The sequence below is a fragment of the Schistocerca americana genome, chromosome 11 (genome assembly GCF_021461395.2).
Source record: "Schistocerca americana isolate TAMUIC-IGC-003095 chromosome 11, iqSchAmer2.1, whole genome shotgun sequence".
NCBI lineage: Eukaryota > Metazoa > Arthropoda > Insecta > Orthoptera > Acrididae > Schistocerca > Schistocerca americana.
In genome coordinates, this window is record NC_060129.1 from 3,632,515 (window position 1) to 3,644,928 (window position 12,414).

Here is a 12,414-nt window from a genome sequence, read left to right on the forward strand (position 1 = left end):
TGCTTCACCTCAGGTTTCCTGTGTACCTTGGACTTTCTTATAGACGATAAAGCACAGAAATTGCATTTGAATTAAATTCAAAAGGCACAATGCCGACTTAAGTACAAGAGGACTGACACACCAATTTTCTATGATTTGAACATCTCCTGTGAGTCCAGTTTTAGATTCAGATGCTTCACTTCAGGTTTACTGTATCCCTTGGACCTTCTTATTGACGATGAAACACAGAAATTGCATCCGAATTTAATACAAAAGTACAATGCCGACTTAAGTAAAAAAGGACTGAAGCTCTAACTTTCTATGATTAGAACCGCTCCAGTGAGTCCAGTTTTAGATTCCGATGCTTTACTTCAGGTTTACTGTATACCTTGGACCTACTTATTGACGATGAAGCATAGAAATTGCGTCGGAATAAATTCAAAAGGCACAATGCCGACTGAAGTACATTAAGACTGAAACTCTAACTTTCTATGATTTGCACCTCTCCTGAAAGTCCGGTTTTAGATTCCGATGCTTCACTTCAGGTTTACTGTATACGTTGGACCTTCCTATTGACGATGAAACATAGTAATTGCATCCGAATTTAATGCAAAAGGCACAATGCCGACTTAAGTACAAGAGGACTGACACTCTAACTTTCTATGATTTGAACCTCTCCTGTGGGTCCAGTTTTAGATTCCGATGCTTCACTTTAGGTTTACTGGATACCTTGGACCTTCTTATTGACGATGAAGCACAGAGATTACTTCGGCTTTAAATTCAAAAGGCATAATGCTGTCTTAAGTACGACAGGACTGACACCCTAAGATTCTATGATTTGAACCTCTCTTGTGAGTCCAGTTTTAGATTCCGATGCTTCACTTCAGGATTACTGTATGCCTGGGACCTTCTTATTGCCGATGAAACACAGAAATTGCATCCCAATTTAATACAAAAGGCATAATGCCGACTTAAGTACCAAATGACTGACACTCTAACTTTCTACGATTTGAATCTCTCCTGTGAGTCCAGTTTTAGATTCCGATGCTTCACTTCAGGTTTACTGTATCCCTTGGACCTTCTTATTGACGATGGAACACAGAAATTGCATCCGAATTTAATACAAAAGGCACAATGCCGACTTAAGTGCAAGAGGACTGACACTCTAACTTTCTATGATTTGAACCTTTCCTGTGAGTCCGGTTTTGGATTCCGATGCTTCACTTCAGGTTTACTGTATCCCTTGGACCATCTTATTGACGATGACAGACAGAAATTGCATCCGAATTTAATACAAAAGGCACAATGCCGACTGAAGTACAAGAGGACTGACACTCTAACTTTTTATGATTTGAACCTCTCCTGTGAGTCCAGTTTTAGATTCCGATGCTTCACTTCAGGTCTACTGTATCCCTTGGACCTTCATATTGACGATGAAACACATAAATTGCATCCGAACTTAATTCAAAATCACAATGCCGACTTAAGTACGAGAGGACTGACACTCTAACATTCTATGATTTGAACATCTCCTGTGAGTTCAGTCTTAGATTCCGATGCTTCACTTCAGGTTTACTGTATCCCTTGGAAATTCTTATTAACGATGAAAATTAGAAATTTCATCGGAACTAAATTCAAAAGGCACAATCCCGACTTAAGTACAAGAGGACTGACACACTAACTTTCTGTGATTTGAACCTCTCCTGTGAGTCCAGTTTTTGATTCCGATGATTCACTTCAGGTTTACTGTATACCTTGGACCTTCTTATTGACGATGAAGCACAGAAATTGCATCGGAATTATATTCAAAAGGCACAATGCCGACTTAAGTACAAGAGGACTGACACTCTAACTTTCTATGATTTGAACCTCTCCTGTGAGTCCAGTTTTAGATTCCGATGCTTCACTTCAGGTTTACTGTATCCCTTGGACCATCTTATTGACGATGAAACACAGTAATTGCATCCGAATTTAATACAAAAGTCACAATGCCGACTTAAGTACAAGAGGACTGACACTCTTACTTTCTATGATTTGAATCTCTCCTAGGAGTCCAGTTTTAGATTCCGAAGCTTCACTTCAGGTTTACTGTATCCCTTGGACCTACTTATTGACGAAGAAACACAGAAATTGCATCCGAACTTAATTCAAAATCACAATGCCGACTTAAGGACGCGAGGACTGACACTCTAACTTTCTATGATCTGAACCTCTCCTGTGAGTCCAGTTTTAGATTCCGATGCTTCACTTCAGGTTTACTGTATACATTGGACCTTCTTATTGACGATGAAGCATAGAAATTGCATCGGAATTAAATTCAAATTTCATAATGCCGACTTAAGTACAAGAGGACTGACACTCTAACTTTCTATGATTTGAACCTCTTCTGTGAGTCCAGTTTTAGATTCCGATGCTTCACTTCAGGTTTACTGTATACCTTGGACCTTCTTATTGACGATGAAACACAGAAATTGCATCCGAATTTAATACAAGAGTCACAATGCCGACTTAAGTACAAGAGGACTGACACACTTAATTTCTATGATTTGAACCTCTCCTAGGAGTCCAGTTTTAGATTCCGATGCTTCACTTCAGATTTACTATATACCTTGGAACTTCTTATTGACGATGAAACACAGAAATTGCATCGGAGTTAAATACAAAAGGCACAATGCCGACTTAAGTACAAGAGGACTGACACTCTAACTTTCTATGACTTGAACGTCTCCTTTGAGTCCAGTTTTAGATTCCGATGCTTCACTTCAGCTTTACTGTATACCTTGGACCTTCTTATTGACGATGAAGCACAGAAATTGCATCGGAATTAAATTCAAAAGGCACAATGTCGACTTAAGTACAAGAGAACTGACACTCTAACTTTCTATGATTTGAACCTCTCCTGTGAGTCCAGTTTTAGATTCCGATGCTTCACTTCAGGTATACTGTATCCCATGGACCTTCTTATTGCCGATGAAACACAGAAATTGCATCCGAACTTAATTCAAAATCACAATGCCGACTTCAGTACGAGAGGACTGACACTCTAACTTTCTATAATCTGAACCTCTCCTGTGAGTCCAGTTTTAGATTCCGATGCTTCACTTCAGGTTTACTGTATCCTTGGACCTTCTTATTGACGATGAAACACAGAAATTGCATCCAAATTTAATAAAAAAGGCACAATGCCGACTGAATTACATGAAGACTGACACTCTAACTTTCTATGATTTGAACCTCTCCTGTAAGTCCGGTTTTAGATTCCGATGCTTCACTTCAGGTTTACTGTATACCTTGGACCTTCCTATTGACGATGAAACATAGTAATTGCATCCGAATTTAATGCAAAAGGCACAATGCCGACTTAAGTACAAGAGGACTGTCACTCTAACTTTCTATGATTTGAACCTCTCCTGTGGGTTCAGTTTTAGATTCCGATGCTTCACTTTAGGTTTACTGGATACCTAGGACCTTCGTATTGACGATGAAGCACAGAAATTACTTCGGCTTTAAATTCAAAAGGCACAATGCTATCTTAAGTACGACGGGACTGACACCCTAAGATTCTATGATTTGAACCTCTCCAGCGAGTTCAGTTTTAGATTCCGATGCTTCACTTCAGGTTTACTGTATCCCTTGGCCCTTCTTATTGATGATGAAATACAGAAATTGCATCGGAATTAAATACAAAAGGCAGAATGCCGACTTAAGTACAAGAGGACTGACACTCTAACTTTCTATGATTTGAACCTCTCCTGTGAGTCCAGTTTTAGTTTCCGATGCCTCACTTCAGGTTTACTGTATCATTTGGACCTTCTTATTGACGATGAAACACTGAAATTGCTTCCGAATTTAATACAAAAAGGCAAATTCCGACGTAAGTACAAGAGGACCTACACTCTAACTTTCTATGATTTGAACCTTTCCTGTGAGTCCGGTTTTGGATTCCAATGCTTCTCTTTAGGTTTACTGTATCCCTTGGACCATCTTATTGACGATGACAGACAGAAATTGCATCCGAATTTAATACAAAAGGCACAATGCCGACTGAAGTACAAGAGGACTGACACTCTAACTTTTTATGATTTGAACCTCTCCTGTGAGTCCAGTTTTAGATTCCGATGCTTCACTTCAGGTCTACTGTATCCCTTGGACCTTCTTATAGACGATGAAACACATAAATTGCATCCGAACTTAATTCAAAATCACAATGCCGACTTAAGTACGAGAGGACTGACACTCTAACATTCTATGATTTGAACATCTCCTGTGAGTTCAGTCTTAGATTCCGATGCTTCACTTCAGGTTTACTGTATCCCTTGGAAGTTCTTATTAACGATGAAAAACAGAAATTGCATCGGAACTAAATTCAAAAGGCACAATTCCGACTTAAGTACAAGAGGACTGACACACTAACTTTCTATGATTTGAACCTCTCCTGTGAGTCCAGTTTTAGATTCCGATGATTCACTTCAGGTTTACTGTATACCTTGGACCTTCTTATTGACGATGAAGCACAGAAATTGCATCGGAATTATATTCAAAAGGCACAATGCCGACTTAAGTACAAGAAAACTGACACTCTAACTTTCTATGATTTGAACCTCTCCTGTGAGTCCAGTTTTAGATTCCGATGCTTCACTTCAGGTTTACTGTATCCCTTGGACCATCTTATTGACGATGAAACACAGTAATTGCATCCGAATTTAATACAAAAGTCACAATGCCGACTTAAGTACAAGAGGACTGACACTCTAACTTTTCTATGATCTGAACCTCTCCTGTGAGTCCAGTTTTAGATTCCGATGCTTCACTTCAGGTTTACTCTATCCCTTGGACCTTCTTATTGACGATGAATCACAGAAATTGCATCCAAAATTAATAAAAAAGGCACAATGCCGACTTAAGTACATGAGGATTGACACTCTAACTTTCTATGATTTGAACCTCTCCTGTGAGTCCAGTTTTAGATTCCGATGCCTCACTTCAGGTTTACTGTATACCTTGGACCTTCTTATTGACGATGAAACATAGTAATTGCATCCGAATTTAATACAAAAGTCACAATGCCGACTTAAGTACGAGAGGACTGACACTTTTAATTTCTAGGATTTGAATCTCTCCTAGGAGTCCAGTTTTAGATTCCGATGCTTCACTTCAGATTTACTGTATACCTTGGACCTTCTTATTGACGATGAAACACAGAAATTGCATCGGAATTATATACAAAAGGCACAATGCCGACTTAAGTACAAGAGGACTGACACTCTAACTTTCTACGATTTGAACCTCTCCTGTGAGTCCAGTTTTAGATTCCGATGCTTCACTTCAGGTTTACGGTATACCTTGGACCTTATTATTGACGATGAAACACAGAAATTGCATCCGAATTAAATACAAAAGGCACAATGCCGACTTAAGTACAACAGGACTGACACTCTAACTTTCTATTATTTGAACCTCTCCTGTGAGTCCGGTTTTCGATTCCGATGCTTCACTACAGGTTTACTGTATACCTTGGACTTTCTTATTGATGATAAAGCACAGAAATTGCATTGGAATTAAATTCAAAAGGCACAATGCCGACTTATGTACAAGTGGACTGACACACCAAATTTCTATGATTTGAACATCTCCTGTGAGTCCAGTTTTAGATTCCGATGCTTCACTTCAGGTTTACTGTATCCCATGGACCTTCTTATTGACGATGAAACACAGAAATTGCATCCGAATTTAATACAAAAGGCACAATGCCGAGTTAAGTACGAGAGGACTGACACTCTAACATTCTATGATTTGAATCTCTCCTGTGAGTCCAGTTTTAGATTCCGATGCTTCACTTCAGGTTTACTGATTCCCTTGGACCGTCGCATTGACGATGAAACACAGAAATAGCATTGGAATGAAATTCAAAAGGCACAATGCCGACTTAAGTACAAGAGGACTGACACACTAACATTCTATGATTTGAACCTCCCCTGTGAGTCCAGTTTTAGATTCCGATGCTTCACTTCAGGTTTACTGTAACTCTTGGACCCTACTATTGACGATGAAACACAGAAATTGCATTAGAATTTAATACAAAAGGCACAATGCCGACTTAAGTACAACAGGACTGACACTCTAACTTTCTATGATTTGAACCTCTCCTGTGAGTCCTGTTTTAGATTCCAATGCTTCACTTCAGGTTTACTGTATCCCATGGACCTTCTTATTGACGATGAAACACAGAAATTGCATGCGAACTTAATTCAAAATCACAATGCCGACTTAAGTACGAGAGGACTGACACTCTAACTTTCTATGATCTGAACCTCTCCTGTGAGTCCAGTTTTAGATTCCAATGCTTCACTTCAGGTTTACTGTATACCTTGGACCTTCTTATTGACGATGAAGCACAGAAATTGCATCGGAATTATATTCAAAATGCACAATGCCGACTTAAGTACAAGAAAACTGACACTCTAACTTTCTATGATTTGAACCTCTCCTGTGAGTCCAGTTTTAGATTCCGATGCTTCACTTCAGGTTTACTGTATCCCTTGGACCATCTTATTGACGATGAAACACAGTAGTTGCATCCGAATTTAATACAAAAGTCACAATGCCGACTTAAGTACAAGAGGACTGACACTCTAACTTTCTATGATCTGAACCTCTCCTGTGAGTCCAGTTTTAGATTCCGATGCTTCACTTCAGGTTTACTCTATCCCTTGGACCTTCTTATTGACGATGAATCACAGAAATTGCATCCAAAATTAATACAAAAGGCACAATGCCGACTTAAGTACATGAGGATTGACACTCTAACTTTCTATGATTTGAACCTCTCCTGTGAGTCCAGTTTTAGATTCCGATGCCTCACTTCAGGTTTACTGTATACCTTGGACCTTCTTATTGACGATGAAACATAGTAATTGCATCCGAATTTAATATAAAAGTCACAATGCCGACTTAAGTACGAGAGGACTGACACTTTTAATTTCTAGGATTTGAACCTCTCCTAGGAGTCCAGTTTTAGATTCCGATGCTTCACTTCAGATTTACTGTATACCTTGGACCTTCTTATTGACGATGAAACACAGAAATTGCATCGGAATTATATACAAAAGGCACAATGCCGACTTAAGTACAAGAGCACTGACACTCTAACTTTCTACGATTTGAACCTCTCCTGTGAGTCCAGTTTTAGATTCCGATGCTTCACTTCAGGTTTACGGAATACCTTGGACCTTATTATTGACGATGAAACACAGAAATTGCATCCGAATTAAATACAAAAGGCACAATGCCGACTTAAGTACAACAGGACTGACACTCTAACTTTCTATTATTTGAACCTCTCCTGTGAGTCCGGTTTTCGATTCCGATGCTTCACTACAGGTTTACTGTATACCTTGGACTTTCTTATTGATGATAAAGCACAGAAATTGCATTGGAATTAAATTCAAAAGGCACAATGCCGACTTATGTACAAGTGGACTGACACACCAATTTTCTATGATTTGAACATCTCCTGTGAGTCCAGTTTTAGATTCCGATGCTTCACTTCAGGTTTACTGTATCCCTTGGACCTTCTTATTGACGATGAAACACAGAAATTGCATCCGAATTTAATACAAAAGGCCCAATGCCGAGTTAAGTACGAGAGGACTGACACTCTAACATTCTATGATTTGAATCTCTCCTGTGAGTCCAGTTTTAGATTCCGATGCTTCACTTCAGGTTTACTGATTCCCTTGGACCGTCGTATTGACGATGAAACACAGAAATAGCATTGGAATGAAATTCAAAAGGCACAATGCCGACTTAAGTACAAGAGGACTGACACACTAACATTCTATGATTTGAACCTCCCCTGTGAGTCCAGTTTTAGATTCCGATGCTTCACTTCAGGTTTACTGTAACTCTTGGACCCTACTATTGACGATGAAACACAGAAATTGCATTAGAATTTAATACAAAAGGCACAATGCCGACTTAAGTACAACAGGACTGACACTCTAACTTTCTATGATTTGAACCTCTCCTGTGAGTCCTGTTTTAGATTCCAATGCTTCACTTCAGGTTTACTGTATCCCTTGGACCTTCTTATTGACGATGAAGCATAGAAATTGCATCGCAATTAAATTCAAAAGGCACAATGCCGACTTATGTACAAGAGGACTGACACTCTAACTTTCTATGATTTGAACCTCTCCTGTGAGTCCAGTTTTAGATTCCGATGCTTCACTTCAGGTTTACTGTATCCCTTGGACCTTCTTATTGACGATGAAACACAGAAATTGCTTCTGTATTTAATACAAAAGTCACAATGCCGACTTAAGTACAAGAGGACTGACACACTTAATTTCTATGATTCGAACCTCTCCTAGGAGTCCAGTTTTAGATTCCGATGCTTCACTTCAGGTATACTGTATCCCATGGACCTTCTTATTGACGATGAAACACAGAAATTGCATGCGAACTTAATTCAAAATCACAATGCCGACTTAAGTACGAGAGGACTGACACTCTAACTTTCTATGATCTGAACCTCTCCTGTGAGTCCAGTTTTAGATTCCAATGCTTCACTTCAGGTTTACTGTATCCCTTGGACCTTCTTATTGACGATGAAACACAGAAATTGCATCCAAATTTAATAAAAAAGGCACAATGCCGACTTAAGTACAAGAGGACTGACACTCTAACTTTCTATGATTTGAACCTCTCCTGTGGGTCCAGTTTTGGATTCCGATGCTTCACTTTAGGTTTACTGGATACCATGGACCTTATTATTGACGATGAAGCACAGAAATTACTTCGGCTTTAAATTCAAAAGGCACAATGCTGTCTTAAGTACGACAGGACTGACACCCTAAGATTCTATGATTGGAACCACTCCAGTGAGTTCAGTTTTAGATTCCGATGCTTCACTTCAGGTTTACTGTATATCTTGGCCCTTCTTATTGATGATGAAACACAGAAATTGCATCGGAATTAAATACAAAAGGCAGAATGCCGACTTAAGTACAAGAGGACTGACACTCTAACTTTCTATGATTTGAACCTGTCCTGTGAGTCCAGTTTTAGATTCCGATGCTTCACTTCAGGTTTACTGTATCATTTGGACCTTCTTATTGACTATGAAACACTGAAATTGCTTCCCAATTTAATACAAAAAGGCAGAATTCCGACTTAAGTACAAGAGGACTTACACTCTAACTTCCTATGATTTGAACCTCTCTTGTGAGTCCAGTTTTAGATTCCGATGCTTCCCTTTAGGTTTACTGTATCCCTTGGACCTTCTTATTGACGATGAAACACAGAAATTGCATCCCAATTTAATACAAAAGGCATAATGCCGACTTAAGTACCAGAGGACTGACACTCTAACTTTCTACGATTTGAATCTCTCCTGTGAGTCCAGTTTTAGATTCTGATGCTTCACTTGAGGTTTACTGTATCCCTTGGACCTTCTTATTGTCGATGAAACACAGAAATTGCATCCGAATTTAATACAAAATGCACAATGCCGACTGAAGTACAAGAGGACTGACACTCTAACTTTCTATGATTTGAACCTCTCCTGTGAGTCCAGTTTTAGATTCCGATGCTTCACTTCAGGTCTACTGTATCCCTTGGACCTTCTTATTGACGATGAAACACAGAAATTGCATCGGAATTATATACAAAAGGCACAATGCAGTCTTAAGTACAAGAGGACTGACACTTCAATTTCCTATGATTTGAACATCTCCTGTGAGTCCAGTCTTAGATTCCGATGCATCACTTCAGGTTTACTGTATCCCTTGGACCTTCTTATTGACGATGAAACACAGAAATTGCATCCTAATTTAATAAAATAGGCACAATGCCGACTAAAGTACAAGAGGACTGACACTCTAACTTTCTACGATTTGAACCTCTCCTGTGAGTCCAGTTTTAGATTCCGATGCTTCACTTCAGGTTTACTGTATACCTTGGACCTTATTATTGACGATGAAGCACAGAAATTGCGTCGGAATTAAATTCAAAATGCACAATGCTGACTTAAGTACGAGAGGACTGACACTCTAACATTCTATGATTTGAACCTCTCCTGTGAATTCAGTTTTAGATTCCGATGCTTCATTTCAGGTTTACTGATTCCCTTGGACCTTCTTATTGACGATGAAACACAGAAATTACATTGGAATTAAATTCAAAAGGCACAATGCCGACTTAAGTACAAGAGGACTGACACACCAATGTTCTATGATTTGAACATCTCCTGTGAGTCCAGTTTTAGATTCCGATGCATCACTTCAGGTTTACTGTGTCCCTTGGACCTTCTTATTGACGATGAAACACAGAAATTGCATCCGAATTAAATACAAAAGGCACAACACCGACTTAAGTACAAGAGGACTGACACTCTAACTTTCTATGATTTGAACGTCTTCTGTGAGTCCAGTTTTAGATTCCGATGCTTCACTTTAGGTTTACTGTAAGCCTTGGACCTTCTTATTGACGATGAAACACAGAAAATGCATGCGAATTTAATACAAAAGGCACAATGCCGACTTAAGTACAACAGGACTGACACTCTAACTTGCTATGATTTGAACCTCTCCTGTGAGTCCTGTTTTCGATTCCGATGCTACACTTCAGGTTTACTGTATACCTTGGACTTTCTTATTGACGATGAAACACAGAAATTGCATTGGAATTAAATTCAAAAGGCACAATGCCGACTCAAGTACGAGAGGACTGACACTCTAACATTCTATGATTTGAACCTCTCCTGTGAATTCAGTTTTAGATTCCGATGCCTCACTTCAGGTTTACTGATTCCCTTGGACCTTGTTATTGACGATGAAACACAGAAAGTGCATCGGAATTAAATTCAAAAGGCACAATGCCGACGTAAGTACAAGAGGACTGACACACTAACTTTCTATGATTTGAACCTCTCCTGTGAATCCAGTTTTAGATTCCGATGCTTCACTTCAGGTTTACTGTAACCCTTGGACTTTCTTATTGACGAAGAAACACAGAAATTGCATCCGAATTTAATACAAAAGGCACAGTGCCGACTTAAGTACAACAGGACTGACACTCTAACTTTCTATGATTTGAACCTCTCCTGTGAGACCGCTTTTCGATTCCGATGCTTCACTACAGGTTTACTGTATACCTTGGACTTTCTTATTGATGATAAAGCACAGAAATTGCATTGGAATGAAATTCAAAAGGCACAATGCCGACTTAAGTACAAGAGGACTGACACACCAATTTTCTATGATTTGAACATCTCCTGTGAGTCCAGTTTTAGATTCTGATGCTTCACTTCAGGTTTACTGTATCCCTTGGACCTTCTTATTGTAGATGAAACACAGAAATTGCATCCGAATTTAATACAAAAGGCACAATGCCGACTTAAGTACAAGAGGACTGACATTCTAACATTATATGATTTGAACCTCTCCTGTGAGTCCAGGTTTAGATTCCGATGCTTCACTTCAGGTTTACTGATTCCCTTGGACCGTCGTATTGACGATGAAACACAGAAACAGCATCGGAATGAAATTCAAAAGGCACAATGCCGAGTTAAGTACAAGAGGTCTGACACACTATCTTTCTATGCTTTGAACCCCTCCAGTGAGTCCAGTTTTAGATGCCGATCATTCACTTCAGGTTTACTGAATACCTTGGACCTTCTTATTGACGATGAAGCAATGAAATTGCATCGTAATTAAATTCAAAAGGCACAATGCCGACTTAAGGACGGGAGGACTGGCACTCTAACTTTCTATGATCTGAACCTCTCCTGTGAGTCCAGTTTTAGATTCCGATGCTTCACTTCAGGTTTACTGTATCCCTTGGACCTTCTTATTGACGATGAAACACAGAAATTGCATCCCAACTTAATTCAAAATCACAATGCCGACTTCAGTACGAGAGGACTGACACTCTATCTTTCTATAATCTGAACCTCTCCTGTGAGTCCAGTTTTAGATTCCAATGCTTCACTTCAGGTTTATTGTATCCCTTGGACCTTCTTATTGACGATGAAACACAGAAATTGCATCCAAATTTAATAAAAAAGGCACAATGCCGACTTAAGTACATGAAGACTGACACTCTAACTTTCTATGATTTGAACCTCTCCTGTGGGTCCAGTTTTAGATTCCGATGCTTCACTTTAGGTTTACTGGATACCTTGGACCTTCTTATTGACGATGAAGCACAGAAATTACTTCGGCTTTAAATTCAAAAGGCACAATGCTGTCTTAAGTACGACAGGACTGACAACCTAAGATTCTATGATTTGGACCACTCCAGTGAGTTCAGTTTTAGATTCCGATGCTTCACTTCAGGTTTACTGTATCCCTTGGCCCTTCTTATTGATGATCAAACACAGATATTGCATCGGAATTAAATACAAAAGGCAGAATGCCGACTTAAGTACAAGAG